Consider the following 16,760-nt stretch of genomic DNA (forward strand, 5'->3'; position numbering starts at 1 on the left):
AAAAAGGACACTGATTATCCCATACTGAATGCTGGCTTCTGGGGGATAAAAAGGGAGGTAGCAGGGTGCTGTGCCTGAGGACCTGGCATGAAAGTAGGGGGGCCAAAGAAGGCAGAGAGTCACAGTGGAGTGTTGGCAGTGGGAGCCCTGGTGGAGACTCAGAGGAGTGAAGGCAGTGGGAACCATGAGGGATAGGGGCTTCCTATAGGAGTCTGGTTTGGGAACCCCACGTAAAGGTGAGGAATGAGTTCTAGGTGGTTGATAGATGTCTGTTTCTCTCTGTTAAGAGTCACAGGAGTGGTGGCAGTGCTGGGGAGTGATGCTCTGCCCCACTGATGCTCCGCTCCACTGATGCTCCAGGAACCCAAGCCCCATCATCTTCACTCTGCCATTCCCTGGAGATGGAGGCTGACTTCCACCCTCCCCCAAGGGGAGGAAAGAGAAGCTGTGGCGAAGAATCTAAACATATTTCCCTTGCTAGAATTCAGTCACAGGGCCATACTTCACTGGTCAGCCCCATGCCTTGCTGAAACTGGCGAAATGGCAAATGGACACAGAGGGGGAGGGGATGGAAACAAAATGGCAGGTAAGAGAGTGAATATTTGTTGGGGGGGGGGTGAGTTGTAACTGGATGACACTTATGCCAGCTTGAACAAGTGTTTTAAGGTATTCAGAATGCTCCTGAAGTTACTTTGCTCCATCCTCTCTATCCCTTACTGGTGGGGGTGGGAATATGGGGAAAAGGGAGATTGTCTCTGAGTAGCATCTTGTATGCTGAGCTTCCTCAAAAGCGGCAGAAGGAATCTGGGCATGTGCTCAGGACTCTGGGCTCCAGACCAGTCTCTGCCCCTGCAGGAGAGACTTTTCTGTGCGTTCTGCCCCACCTTGCTCATCTCATCCCCACCCAACTAGTGCCTGTGAATCCAGTTCAGCCACATGTGGCAGAGACACTGTGAAGGGTTTGAAGACCAAGAGGACCTAGTTGGTTGTCTGAGCTATTGTCTGCTGGTGGTTAACGTGAGGGATGAACAGGAGGGGGTCATGATGGACCCTGTGCCTGTGATCCCATGAGAGACACTGAGTTTAGGACCAGGGCACAGAAAGGGGGCTGGGAGGAGGGGAGAGGATGAAGTAAGGAGAATTCTGAGCTCCTATGGCTAAGATCTGGACCTCAGTGTGCACAAGGAAAGAAAGTGTGATATCCAGGGTAGTCTCTGCTCAGATGCTGGGTCAACAGTGATCATTCACTTACCTCCCTGGAAATTTTAAGACTCCACATAAAAATAAAATCATGGTTTTGATTCTGCTATATAGAGCCCAGAGAGCCCAAATATAGGAATTGGTGAGGAGGAAGATGGGATTGAATCAGAAGTTCCTAGTAATGGCCCCCAAGTGTACCTTTACAGTGTGGCTTGTCACCTCAGGCTCCCTCAGGGGATGCACCTTTTCTCTACCATTCATCCTCAGCCAGAAGCACTCCAGATTTGCCCCAAAAGACTGCTTGACTGTGTTTCCAAGAAAGCAAGGAGTGAAGTGCTCTCTTGTTTATTCACTCAAGAACACATCTTTGTGATTAGTGTATGTCACAGAAGTTATAAGAGTAAGAGGCACAGGAGCCAGTCTCTGACCTTCAGAGCTGACAGGCAAGGGAGAGCGGGTAAGGGAGAATGGAGTGGAGTCCCAGTCAGATGACCTGAGCTGGAATCTCCACTCTACCACTTACCAGCTGTGTGACCTTGGGCAAGTCATTCAGCCTCCCTATGCCTCAGTTTTACTCCCTATAAATGAAGACATTGGTAGTGCCCACTTAAGGGATGGCTGTTGAAATGAAATAATATAATTTAGTGAAGATGTTAGAACAATGCCCAGTGCAAAGGGAGTGTTCTAAGTGTTAGCAAGTATTACTGTTGATCTAGCAACAATTTACTAAGCACCTCCTATGTGCCAAACACTGAGGATAGAGCAGTGATAAAGACAGGCACTATCTCCTGCCCTTGTGGGGCAGTGGGCACCACAGGGTACCATGTAAGCAGCAATGTTGAATACCAAGGAATACCCAGGTGCAAGAAGCAGCCCCTCCAAGGTTCATGCTCCTCAACCTTTCCCTGCTTGGAAGCCACAGCTCATGGGCCTTTCCATTCCACTGCCAATGACCCCTGTTGTTCTGCAGCATCTGCAGAGTTTTGGTAAATTGTCTGCCTCAACAGGCACACTCAGCCTGGTGCTCGTCAACTGAGAGGCCTTGGGGCACTGCCTTGACCTCTCTGAACCTTGGTTGGTGACCAAGTCCCTTCCTTTGGGCTGTGGAGAAAAGCAGGAGGCAGGCCTGGAGGGCACCCAGGCAACATGGTCAGCTCCTCCAGTGACAGGGAAATTGCAACTGGTCAACTTTGAACACACCTCAGCTCCCCCAAATCTCTTAGAACCCCCTGGTCTGTGGTCTGAGAAGCTGGTAGTAGAGGGTGATCTATTGATACCTCAGGTGTGTTGGAGGGAAGTTAATTAAAAAAGTAGCTAGGAGGTGAATTTCTGGAAACACAAATTGCAAACCAGTGGAAACTATTGATCTTATAAAAGTGAAGCCAGTGGAATCTGAGTGAGCAGACAGCTCTGGTTCAGGGAGGCAGCAGGAATTGATTTAGCCCCTTCCTAAGTTGACCTGCCCAGGGACATGGGCTTGCTAGGGACATAGATCAGGGAGAGGACCCCGGCCTCCCAGTTCTCCCTATTTCCTTTCTACCCTCTCAGCAGCCAGCAGGAGTGGGGAGGAGGGGCTTTCAAAAACACAAACCACATCCTGTTACCAGCTTGCAACCCACCAATGGCTTCTCACTGAACTTAGCTTAAAATCCAGACTCCCCAACCACACCGGCCCTGCTTCTCCCTCCACCTCCTTTTCCCTGATGTACTCTCCTTGCAGCTTTTCAGCACAGAGGGTGTCCTCTGGCATCAGTGTGTTTGCACTTAATGCTTCCTATCTAGACCACACATGCCCCAGGTCTTCACAAGGCTGGTGCCTTGTTACTGTTCAGGTCTCAGCTCAAAGGTTGCTTTCTGGGGAGCACATCCAAGGCCTGCATCAATATGGTCCCTGTTACCTCTGATATCCTCTCCCCCATGTCCTATCACACCCTTTGTGCCAGTCACACTGGTCTCCTTGCTCTTCACGGGACAGCTAGGCACATAGCCACCTCAGGGCCTTTGCACATACTGACCCCGCTACCAGGAATCCTAGGATACAGCCACGTCCTTCATTGATGGTTATGCTTGTATGGGAATAGCAGGTGAGTGAGGCATGAACACTGAATGTTTTGAGGTAGAGGGGACTACCCCAGGGGGAGCCTTTTGGGAAACAATAATGGCTGTTTTCCAAAACTGGGGCCAAGGAACCCTCCCAGAAATGGAGCTCTGAGGTGATCTGGTAGCGTTTATTCACCTTGGCCTTTACTTCCTAGGATATCAAGCTCTGCTGTGGACATGAGTTAAGCTATGGCTCCTAAGGGCTATGGATGCACAAATGGGTAATAAGGTGAGGAATCACAGCTACCTGTAAGCCCTAAATAGTGCCATTTTCACTCTTTCTGAGCAGAGACTGGTGGTGATCTCGGTGAGCTCCCAAGTGACCTATGCTGAAAAATGTCCCACCAGCTTTGGTATGATGCAATTCTTACTGTTTTTAAAATGTCAAATTCTCATAAAATGCAATGCTGTACACCTGAAACTTTGTGTTCTCACACCTCACCAAGTACTTTACAGCATCCCCAAGTGGAGTCTGACATGGCCCATATGCTCAACTCTGGTCTCACCTTCTCCAAACAGCTTGCTTGGCTCCCACTCCTGCCCACCCCTCCCAGAGCGCACACGGCAGTGCTCCAGATGGTAGTTGTGGGACAGGTTAGTCCAGCTGTCACTCTGCTCCTGGACCCAAAGGTCCTCTTAGGTCTCTGCTCAAATGTCATCTCCTTGGGGCACTGTTCCTGACCCCCGATTCTATCCCCTTATTCCAATTTTTTTTCCTTTGTGGCCCTGATCACTATCTGACATGACTAGGTATTTTGTAACAGCTTTATTGATATATAATGTACATACTGTAAAGTTCATGCATTTAAAGTATACAATTCAGTGGATTTAGTATATTCACAAAGTTGTGCAACCATCATTGTTATCTAATTTCAGAATATTTTCATTATCCCAGAAAGAAACCATTGCCCCCCTCTCCCAAGCCCCTGTCAATCACTATGGGCTTGGCTATTTTAGACATTCATATAATTGGAACCATAGCTCTGGTATTTTGTGATTAACTTCTTTCATGTTGCAAAGTGTTATGTTTAATTGTCCATTTCCCCCTACCTCAGGGCCTTTGTACAGCTGCTCCCTCTGCTGCAAACATTCTTCCCCAGATCCTCTGTGGTTCTTTCCCTCACTCCCCTCCTCAGCAAGATTGTTCCTGCCCCTATGTATGTGGCTAACTTTCACCCTTCTTTCTTGACAGCTTCTCTTCAGACACTTTAACTCCCTTTGAAATGTTTGCACTTCACTGTTGTTCTGTTATCAGCCTCCCCCAAAAGTCAGGGGCCTTGTATTTTCTCTGCTGTACCCTTAGTGTTCAGAAAGATGGCCACACATCATAGTTGCTCAAATCAATGTTTGTTGAATGAATGAAGAAATTCTGGGGTCTTTAAGGTATCCCCTTAGCTTATTCAGGCCCAGCTTAAGGTCAGGCAAGGCCATGAGCCACCTTAGGATGGCAGATATCAGCAGCACAATCACCCTGGGATGCTTTGTCTTGGCTTCCAGAATACCCCACAGTGCTTGGGGCACAGGGGCTGAGGCCAGCCAGGATGTTTGTGCCATGTTGGGCAGATAGACATCTAGGATATCGTGGAGCTGGTCATGAAGAAAATGGCTACAAACAGGATGTGGACTCCCGCCTGCCTGAGTGGCAAATGGCTGATAATTAATGTTGGGCCTATATTCTATTAATAAATTTGAAGTTCAGTGCACAGCCAGAAGAGATTCCAAGAAAAAAAAATGTTGGGCCCCACATCCTTGTCATTCTTACCGATTAGTATCAAGCAACAATTTTGCCACCAGCTTATTAAAGTGTAGAGAAAAGCATGGCTGGAGAAATTAAAGGCCCAGAGATGGTTTATCAGGGTTTTGCAGATATGGGTGCAGAAAGTGGGAGGAAGGTGCAGGAATGTAGAGCTGGAAGGGGGCAGGTCCCATCTCAAAGATGAGGCAAGAATAAGGCTAGACCAGGGCAGTGGCATGAAATCTGGACAGGTTAATACCAGCCCAGGGGTGTGGCCAGGGACTGGGACACCCAAAGGCAAGACCTGGAGGTAGATATAGTGGGCAGCTAGGCAGAATCTAGATCCCACACAGAGGACTTAGTGACTGAGGACATTGGCACCATGTCTGAATGCAGAGCAAGGAAAGAGCATTGTTTAGGAGTCAGTCAGATCAGGATTCAAATCCCAGCTCTTTTCCCAACCAATGGTGTTATGGACAAGTCACTTCTTTTCTCTGAGCCTCAATTTCTTCCTGAGTCATGAGAAAATCAGGCCCCTCTCAAAGGTTTGCAAAGATTAAGGGAGGCCATGTATGCAAAGGCGTGGGAGGGTACCTTCCACGTGAAGTAGGTGCTCAGTAAATGATAACTATCTTCCCAGGCGTCTGAAGGCCCAGAACTAGTCCCACCAGGCAGCTGAGGTTGCTTCTGTACCTTCATGGGGCACAAAGACAGTATTTTGGGTTTGTAGCCATGTTGAGTTTGCCCTTTCCCAGGACAGTTTTTTCAAAGTACTAGGAGACTACTATGCCTTTACTCACATTGTTCCCTCTCTGGGACTGTGCTCTCCTCGCTTACCTTCTCCCTCCAGGAAACTCCTGTGCATCCTTCAAAACTCACTACACATGGCACCGCCTCTGTGGTGCTTTCTCAATACTGAGACAGCTTCTTGCCTTCTGTGCTCCAAAAATACTTGATTCTTGCTAGACTGTGAATCCCTATGGAAAGGGGCTGTGCCTCATGCAGACTAGTATGCAGTGATATAAGTTTTGTTGGAAGAATAAGAAAAAGAATGACTGAATAAATGAATTAGTAGCTTTCACAACAAATAGCCCTGCCCTAAGATCACTTAGAGGCCTGTCTCTTACCACCACCTGCTTCCAAGACTGTGAAAGCAGTAAGAACCAGGGCTTGACCTGGGGATCTTTTCTATGTTTGTCTCCCACTGGCCAGGTCAGTTCTCGGTGCACGCTAGGTACTTGACAGATGTCAGAATGCCTGAGAAAGAAAAGAGGGAACAGAAAAGCTGTGCTCATGTTTAGTAAGCACCTATGAACAGCCAGGGATGGTGCTGGGTATTTTCACCCGTGAAATTCTTCTTTGCCTTATACTAAGACCACTTCACAGGTGTGGATACTGAGGCACAGGGAGCCAAGTATGTGCAGGAGGCGGAATTTGAACCTTGGGGTCTGCACGCTTCTGAGAGCTCTTGCCACTTCATCATGACGGCCTTCCAGTGGGGTTAATGCTGCCCATGTGAATAGAGCAGTGACCAAATGCATGAACAAATGACTGAGTTCTCATGGGAACCTTGCAGCCACCTTTCTCCATCTCACTCCAGCTCCTTTGCCCCCTCCCCAAGCTCCTCTCCTTTGCAGCTGACTCAGTGCCTTTATTTGGGGCTCCCCTGTCCCTCCCAATGCCTCTGCAGGAACCCCCCTGATTTTCCTGTTTAGCCCTCTGTACCCCTACCTTTCCCTGCTCTGAAGCTGCAGCTGCTGGTTCCCCCATGTCTGCTTTCCTGCCAATCAGACCCCATTGTCCTGCCACATATAGAGTGCCCTGCAAATTGCCAGTCTCAAAGGGCTCACCCAGCAACCTTAGCAAGAAACTGTACACAAGCTCCAGTTCCTAAAAGGCCGGTGATTGCATCCTCAGTGTCCTCTTCTCAGAGCCTTGGAGTGGCAGGAAAAAAACCCAGATGGCTGGGGAGGGAGGGGTTTGTCAGCAATTATCACTGAGCAGGAAGTGGGCTCAGATTCTGAGAAGGCACCTGGTGTGCGCTGAGTGGGAAACACATTTCTAAAATATCCTTTGCTCTGTGCATGCCAAAAGGCCTGGAGATAGTGCCTCCCCTACGGATGTCATGGGGAAGACTGCTAACACCCGGAGCGCTGGGCCCACCCTGGATTCTGGTTCAGTAGATCTGGGATGAGGCAAGAGGGTCCCATTCTCACAAGATCCCTTTCAATGCTTTTGGATGTGGTTGTGGACCATGAGGGAGCTTCAGAGAGCGTGGGGCCACACTGGGCCTAGGGTCAACTACTGGGGAAGGCAGGGAATACTCAGGGACAAGGGAGAGGGCAGCTTCTGGTTCAGTTACTGTGGACCACCCTTATTGAGCTGCAGTAAGCCAAGGGCGAGGTGCAGAGAAGGGAGAATGCTCAGAGAGAAAGGCCTGGCCCTGGTCCCAGCTCAAACCAGTTGTTGTAGTCTCCAGCCTCGTAAAATAGCAGCAGCTGCATCCCTTGGAGCCCCTGCTGTGTGCCAGGCCCTGAGCGCTTCTCTAGTGTGTGATTTTATGTCACTGAATTGTGTTCATGTGCTGTCTAAATGCATACCCTACCTGGAGAGCTAATGATAACTCAACTCTCCCACCTTCTCTGAATTTCCAGCAGAGATCCTGAGAGTTTATGTACTCTTCCCTAGGTCACACAGCTTAGGGGTACAGTACTCACTGAGAGAAGACCCTGGAGCTTGTGGTTGCTGGAGTCATTTGGCCTGGGCTTTGTCCTTGTGCCCCTCTGACTAGCACTGTGGCCGTGGGTGGGCCCCTGACTTTTCTGTCCTCAGCTCCTGCATCTCTACTATGGACCTGAGGAGAAAGAAGAAGCTACTACAATTTTCCCTCAACTCCTGTCAGTGGACAAGTTGCTCCTCTGCTGGCACCTCTTCATGGCAAACCTCAGAGCAGGATTGGCACTGCCCTGTGCCCCTTTAGCACATGAGGGGTCTGAGGGTCAGGGTGAGGTGATTCCCTAGGGCCACACAGTAGCAGTCCTCATTCTGAGACATCGCTCTTCCTTTGGAAGCAGAGATTTAGAGGGCTCAGTGGCCTCTCTGGGCATGATGTCCATCATGCTTACCCTGAATGTGGGCCTCTAGGGTCAAACCTGGGGTGGGACCTTCCCAAGCACAGGCAGGGCAAGACCTGGCCTATGTAGCAATGGGGGAGACAGGCTTCTAAATGTCTTGGGTAAAACATAAGAAAAAGAGTCAAATGGAAATCAGTAAGTGCTGAATTAAGTATCCTCAAGGTGAGTGTGGCTCAGCCTACTTCCCCGGGTTCTGAGAAAGAGAAGCTGCAGAGGAATGCAGTGGGAATTTAGGGCCTGGGTGTGTCCCCTAGGGGTGACTAGGACCTGAGTGGGTTACTGAGGGGTGACTAGGACCTGGATGGGGTAGAATAATCCCAAGTACTGAGATGCTACCAAAAATGTGATCTAGTGACAAGACCCTGACCATTGGGAAGGACACCACCTGGGTGATCAGAGAGGGCCTCTGAGCCCATGGCATTTGGGCCAAGAACTCAGTGATGGGGTTGGGAAGGGTATTTCAAGTGGAGGCAACAAGTGCAAAGGCCCTGAGGCTTGAAATGCACTGACTGTAGGGTAAAAAGCAAAACATCCTGCCTGAGGGCGAGGGGCCATGTGTTGGACGCCCAAAGAGGTGGGCTAGGGCCAAGCATGCAGGGCCTGGAGGCAGTGTTGGCAGACTATGTTCTACTCATGGGTGGGGCTTGGGGCCAGACAGGCACCACTGACTCTTTAGGAACATGAAGGAACAGAATGAATTTGGATTGTCAGAGACAGAGACTGGGACATGGCATTGTAGCTAGGAAATGAGGCCTGGGCGTGGGCATGGAGGGGTGTGGTCTCACAGGCATTCTTGGGAGGTACGGGTCCATCGGACCTCTCTGGAGCTCCTTGGGAAGTGGGGTTTTGGGGTTTTGCAGGACTTTGTAGCAACCAAGCGCTGTCCTGTGCTGGGATATCTGAGTATTACATCTGACGGCATTTGGCTGGACCAACCCCAGAATTTCCTAAGAACTTCAAGGGAATATCCCTGGGATCCAAGGTCCTCCGGGCTGGCAGGGACTCCCAAGGTCTTCTTCTTTTGATCCTGATAGATCCTTGTTCACTTAGCCCTAGGGAGAGGGAGCTCGTCCCCTTTTGAGGCAGTCTGTTTTGCAGTACCTGTCTCACAGCACAGATCAGCTTGACCACAGAAGGGCTTGCACTTGGCTTCCTCTTGATCTTTGCTCTGCCCTCTAGGTCTCAGGACTGCCTGCAGGGCCTGGGATCACTGACTTCCATGCCCCCCCCCACCACCACCACACACACACACAGTGTTCCCTGCTCTAGGCTGGGTTCCAGTTCCTCTAAGCCCTGCCTATTCTAACTCCACTCAAGCTGCCTTATGTCTGTCAGTCTTTCATATGGGAGTCCCTGACCAAAAAGACCTGGTGGGAAGTCTGAACAGCCAAGGCCCCATAGAGGATGTGGCTTTCTCAGGAAAATCCCTGCAGACCTTCTGAATCTGCCTGTGTCTCTGTTTCCATGTCAGAGCCATGGGTTCCTCTTGGTTTCCCTGAAACTGAAGGGAGGTTGACAGTAGGGCTGGTCTTGGGGAGTGGCCAGGTGTGAATGAAGGGCCAAGCAATGGAGTGAGAGGCCAGCTGGGGTGAAGCTGCAGCAAAGCCAGGTGTGGGGGCTTCTCTGGAGCATATGGGCTTCCAGGACCTTCCAGGTCCCCGCCCCTGCTTCTGCAGTAGCTGCAAAGAAAGGTGTCCTCAGCAAGGCCAAGAGGAAAGGAGAAGAGAGGAGGGAAGTTGGCAGGCTTGGTGGCAGAGGACAAGGACCAATTATTTGAGAAAAAAAGGCCAGCATCTTTAACTGCCATGTAAGCAGATTCACTTATTCATTCATCCATTCATTCATTTGCTTATTCATCAACTATTTTTTGAGTACGTACTATTTTCCAGGCATAGTCCTAAGACTTGAGCCTACACTGGTAAATAAAACAGACAGAATACCCTGCCCACATGGAGTCTACACTTTAATGAGAAGACAGGCAATCAGCAAATAAGCAAGATGCTTTCAGGGAGTGATGAATGCTTTGAAGATAACAGCTTGAGAGTAAGGGGATAGAGAATGGCCGGGACTTGTGGGCAGCAGTGGCCTCTCTGAGCAGAGACCTAAATGATGAGAAGAACAGCCAGGTTGAAATACAGGGGAATATATATTTGCTTGTTTTTTAACAGCTAAAGATATTCATATAGCATAGATTTCAGCCATTTAAGGTGTACAGTTTAATGATTTTTAGTATATTCACAGAATCGTGTGACCATAATCAAAATCAATTTAATAACATTTTCAGCAACCGAAAAAGAAACCCATATCCACTAGCAATCACCCTCCAACCACCACTCTTCCCCTAGCCCTGGCAACCATGAATCTGTTTTCTATCTTTCTGGATTTGCTTCTTCTGGACACTTAACATGAATGAAATCTTTTAGTATGTGGTCTTTTGTGACTGGATTCTTTCACAACATGTTTTTAAGGCTCATCAGTGTAGCATCTACCAGTACTTCATTCCTTTTTATACCCAAATTATATTCCTTTGTAGTATGTGACACATTTTGTTTATCTGTTCATCAGTTCATGGACATTTGTGTTCTTTCCACTTTTTGACCATCACCAATAATGCTGTTGTGAACATTCATGTGCAGGTTTTTGTGTGGATGTATGCTTCTAATTCTTGTGGGCATATACCTAGGAGTGGAATTGCTGAGTCACATGGCAAACTGGTTTCCAAAGTGTCTGCTCCATTTCACATTCCCACCAGTAGGGCATGAGCATTCTTGTTGCTCCACATCCTCACCAGCACTTGTTGCTGTCTGTTTTTTATTCTAGTCATGCTAGCGGGTGTGAATTGACATCTCACAGTGATTTGGATTTGCATTTCCTTAATGACAAGTGATGTTGAGCATCTCTTCAAGTGCTTATTTGCCATTTATATATCTTCTTTGGAGAACTGTCTACTCAGACTGCCCCATATTTGCCTGATTTTGAAATCAAATATGATTACCAACAAACTTAATAGAACTGGTTGTCTTTATGGATGGGAGCCACAGAGCTGAGACAGTAGGAGTAGAGGTAGGGAACTAAACTTTCCACTATAAACCTTTTACATTTTTTTGCTCTTGAATCCTACAAATGTACCCTGAAAGTACATTTTAAAAAAGTAAATTTTAAAAATAACTGCATCATGCCAGCCTTCAGTAGCCCCTGGAAACAAATATTCAAAGCTCATTTAAAGAGACCCATTTTGGCTCCTGCCTGCTGTCAGGTAAGCGATGGTTCCCCTAATCCCACCCAAGGTCCTCACCTGGGTCACTGACTCAGCCAGGAGGGCTCTTTATTTTCCTCCTACTTTAGGCTCATTGCCCCGCTATACATCCCTCAGCTAAATCTCATATTAAAACCACTTTGGAGGAAGGCAATAAGAATTAAGCACAGAGTGAACTATCAGGAAATAGAAATCTGAGCCATGAGCAGGGGAGGACAGTGAGGCCCCTACATGCTGTTCCTGTGAACAAGGTTCTTGGTCAAGGCAGCCACAGGGCCTGTGGACTGGGGTCCAGTCTTAGTTTTTCTGTGTTGAGTGTCCCTGGCCAAGCCTTGTGGGGTACGGGCCTCCTGGGGCCAAGTGTCTAAACTGGAGATCTCCACTAAGTCCATACCGTATTCTCAGATTCCATATCTCCCAGGCACATCCTGCACGGGGCTCACAGCCATTGGGGAGGCTGATGTGGACACTGAGCAGAGTGTGTCTGAGCAGTGTGACTCTTTGTGGAGCTCCACCTTATGCTCAAATTCCATTCATTCAACATTTTATTGAGTGCCTACTGTGTACCTAACACAGGAAATGCAGCAGTCAACAAAACAGATCAAAGTTTCTATCTTCATGGAGTTAACATAGTAGTGAGGGGGAGGGACAAACCAAAAAATAGAATACATAACTAAAAATATAATATTTAAGTGTACAATTTTAGTATATTTATTGAGTTGCACAGCCATCACTGCATTCAATTTTAGGACATCTACTGGGTGCCAGGCCCATCAGCATACTGGGGAATGCTGTCATGACCAACAGGTGGTGACCCTGCCCTGTGGACACAAGATTCTATAGAGTGGAGACAGATGTTGAAAAAAACCCAACTAAACAGGATGATTTAAAATGCTCTGCATGAAATAAATGGGCTCCTGGAGAAGAGGAAGTCATTTCAGTAAGTGTGCTCAGGAAATGCTTCCCAAAGAGGTGAACTCTGTGCTGACACCTGAAGAGAATGAGCCCTGCAGAGAACTGGGGGGTGGGTGTTCTGATAGAGGAACAGTGTGTGCAAAGGCCCTGAGGTAGGCACAAGGTTGGCATGCAATGGAGCTGGTGAAGGAATGACTGTCTGTTGGTGAAGAGGGTAGTAGAGCCATGATGCCACTCCAGGCATGTGGATTTTATTCTGAATGCTGTGTAAAGCCAGAGAGGGATGGATCTAATTTACATTTGTGCAAGATGACATGCTATAGTATTAATAGTGAACCCAGCTACGATGGGGAAAGACCCTGGCCCTTCCAGGAAAAAGACCCCTGCTTGTCCCTAACCCTGGGGCGTCTTTGTGTGCCCAGCTTCTCCTAGACCCTTGCAAGTGCTGCCCTGGCATTGACACAAAGATAGGCTCTCAAGGCAAGGATGCTGATGCTAGGCATACCCTCACAGAATGTGTGCTGTGGCAGGCTCATCTCCTATAACACTCCTTATGCCTATTCTCTGTGAGGGCTCTGCTTTTCCTATTTCCCAGGTTAGAATCTGAGGCTCAGAGATGGGCAGTTACTTGCCGAAGGTCACACAGCAGGCCAAGAGTGGGTTGAAAACTGAGCTGAGGCCTGAAGGCATAGTCCATGCCTACTGTACCCCCAGCCTATCCCAACCCATCCCAGGAACAACCCTCATGGGACCAGAGGGGGCTGTGCCTTTTGGGGTTGGGTGACCTGGGACACCAGCCCTCCAGCATAGGCTAGCCCGGCTCAGCCCAGGTTGGCCCAGAGAAGAGCCCCTTCCCAAATCCCTTCCCAGGGTAAGCTTGAGCAGGTGACTGACAGAGGGAAAACCACAGCCACCTGGAGGTGGGGGTGAGAGGATACCACAGGGCCTGGGCACCCCAGGGTCATCCCTGCTCTACAGGCCCACCCTGACCTCCAGCTTTGAAGCATGGAAAAAAGGTATTTATAAGTGGTCAGTGTCAGTGCCTGTTGTTATATATTCTGAATATCCACCTGGGCAAAAAGCATAGCACATGCAAAGGGCCTAGGGCAGGAGAGGGCCAGGAAGGCTGGAGAAAGGAAGAGGCCATTGTGCCTGGGACAGACTGAGCAAGGATGAGAGGGGCAGAAGACCAGTGGGGGACAGGTGGTGGCTTGTGGGTCACTGCAGAGGCTGCAAGAGGGTCTCACTTGATAATGACTACCACACAACTTTGAAAACTATAAAAGGGGCTCTGAAGGTGGCACTTCTACCAGCCTCAGGCACTCAGTCCCATAAGGACCCACTCAAGGCTGCAGCTGAGAGCCCAGCCAGCTGTCATCACAGAATCCTGAGTTTCCAACCCCTGGGAGTTCTGGTCCCTTCTGTGAAACACCTGTCACAGGGCGGCACCAACTCTCCCAGGTGTGCTGCATGCATCTACTCAGCCAGTATTCCCAGCAGCCTCTGTGAGGGAGTGGATGGGAACCCATCCTTGGAGGGAGAATCAGGCTGAGGGGTGACAGCAGGTGGGAGAGCCAGATTCAACCCACATCTAACTATAAACCTGTGCTTTGGCCCTGCAGAGTCCTAATTTTTTCCTTAAAAATTATTTCATTGGTGTTTTTAGTCATTTTTAGATGACAGAACAATTATTTTCAATATTTTCTCTTATTATAGTTAAACATGTTGTAGAAAATTTGAAAAATAAATGAAAACAAAAAGGCAAATAGGGAACTTCCGGCCAAGATGGAGGCATAGGTAGACACACTGTCTCCCACCACAATTAAGAAAGAATACAACTACCTCAAAACTGAAGTTCCAAACATCGAGCTGCATGGAAGTCCAACAAACAAAGATATAAAGAAGAAATACTCATCCAGACAGGTAAGAGTGGTGGAGCTGGGGCAGAGAAAACAGGGTGTGGAGGCAGCAGTGGTGGCAGTGGCTGTGGCCACCCAGTGGAAAGCACAGTCACACATTTAAAAAAGTAGGGAGGAACACCTTGAGGGTGGGGGGGCTCCCAGCACCAGACCAGACTGTGCAGATGATGGTTCCAGTGCTGGGGAAAATGAAGCTTCATTGCTTTGACTGTGAAAACAAGTGGGGTTGGGGTGGAGGAAGAAACTGCCGGTCTCTCAGCAGAGTCCATTTGTTTAGAGGGCCCCAACAGTTCTAGAACGTCTGCAGATCCACCCACTCTGGGAACCATGGCCAGGGCAACAGCTAGAGAGGCGCCAGTCCCATAAGGGAAGTGGGAGAAGTGCCTGGAAAAGGAGAGAGTGCTGAGTAAGTGGCATTGTTTCCTCTCTGATCCCCCCAACATACAGCACCACAAGGCTGTGAAACTGGTCACCAGCACTTACGAATACATAAGGTTCTGCCCCTTACAAAGTAAAAGATGCGACAGCTCTATCGAAGACACAGAGGCAAACACGGGAGCCTGTCAAGTTTAGGAAACAGAGATGTATGGCCCAAAAGAGGGAACAGATCAAGTTTCCAGTGGGAGAGCTAAGCAATGAGGAGATAACCAACCTAACCAATAAGGAGATAGCCAACCTAACAGATGAAGAGTACAAAACACTGTTAATAAAGATGCTCACAGACTTGACAGACATGCTTTAGTATGGCAAACGCAAAAGGGAAGAAGGAAAGGCTATGTGAAGTGAAACAAAGGAAAAGCCACATGAAATGAATGGTGAATGGAAGGAAACCAGGGTTCAAGTCAATTTGGAACATAAGGAAGAAATAAACAGTTAACCAGTACAAATTAAAGAAACAAGAAGTGAAAAAATGAGGAGAGGCTTAGCAACCTCTGGGACAACTTTAAACATGCCAACATTCAAATCATAGGGGTGCCAGAAGGAGAAGAAGAAGAGCAGGAAATTGAAAATTTATGCAAAAAAATAATGAAGGAAAACTTCTCAAATCTGATGAAGGATATGGCATACAAGTCCAGGAAGCACAGAGAATCTGAAACAAGCTAGACCCAAAGAGGACCACACAAAGACACATCATAATTAAAATGCCAAAGGTTCAAGATAAAGAGAGAATCTTAAAAAGCAGCAAGAGAAAAGGAGTTACCTACAAAGGGGTTCCTACAAGACCATCAGCTAATTTCTCAAAAGAAACTTTGCAGGCAATAAAGGACTGAAAAGAAGTATTCAAAGTGATGAAAAGCAAGGACCTATAACCAAGATTACTCTGTCCAGCAAAGCTATCATTTAGAATGGAAGGGCAGATAAAGTGCTTTCCAGACAATGTAAAACTAAAGGAGCTCATCATCACCAAGCCCTTATTGTATGAAATGTTAAAGGGACTTATTTAAGGAAAAGGATCAGAACCATGAACATTAATATGACAATAAATTCACACCTGACAACAACTGAATCTAAAAAATAAAAATAAAATCCAACTAAGCAAACCAGAATAGGAACAAAATCATAGGTATGGAGATCATTTGGAGGGTTATCAGGTGGGAGGAGGAAGGGGGAGAAAGGGGGAAATGGTACGGGGATTAAGAAGCATAATCGGTTGGTACAAAATAGACAGGGGGAAGTTAAGAATAATATAGGAACGGGTGAAGCCAAAGAACTTACATTCATGACCGATGAACATGAACTAAGAGGGGTGGGTTTGCTTGAGGGAAGGAGATTACTGGGCAGAGGGAAGCAAAGGGTAAAGAAATTGGGACAACTGTAACAGCATAATCAAATAAAATCTACTTTAAAAATAAAGGGAAATAAAGTTGACCCATGATTCCACCCCTCAGAGGTGCCGACTATTAATGGCACATTGATGTGTTCTCCAGGAATTTTTCTAGTTGTGTTACTCATACTGAATATACACTTTGATTGCCAAGTTTTCTTTTACTAATGATTGTCAATATCATTGCTGGCAAACATCCCTTTTTCAAGGGTACATAATACCCCATCACTTGCTTTTACCATTTATTTTTAACCATTTCCCACTATGGGGCACTTACCATACTATTTGTTTGGAGTTCTAGTTTATTTGTTGTCATTGTAAATAATGTTGTAATAAATATCATTAAGCATAAAGCTTAGTGCTTATTTGGATTTTTTTTTTTCTTAAATATAACATTCTTGTGTTTTCTCAGATCCTCAGAAACAGGGCCAGGGGCTGATTCAATGTGATAGGCCAGGCAGGTGGCGGTTCCCAGGAAGGGCCACAGCGCTGGGAGAGAGCTCGCTTACCCAGCCCAGGACCATATGATGGAAGGTGTGCGAGTAAACAGCTGTGGGCAAGGGGGTCACTGGGTTTCTCCACCTCCTTTGCTGGCTTCTGCTTCTTCATTTAAATGTGCATATGCCGGGGCTCCGCCTGACCTCCCCTCCTCACCCCTCACACTCTTCCCTCTCCT

Source organism: Furipterus horrens, unplaced genomic scaffold, assembly GCF_987537825.1.
Source record: "Furipterus horrens unplaced genomic scaffold, mFurHor1.1.pri manual_scaffold_1, whole genome shotgun sequence".
Lineage (NCBI taxonomy): Eukaryota > Metazoa > Chordata > Mammalia > Chiroptera > Furipteridae > Furipterus > Furipterus horrens.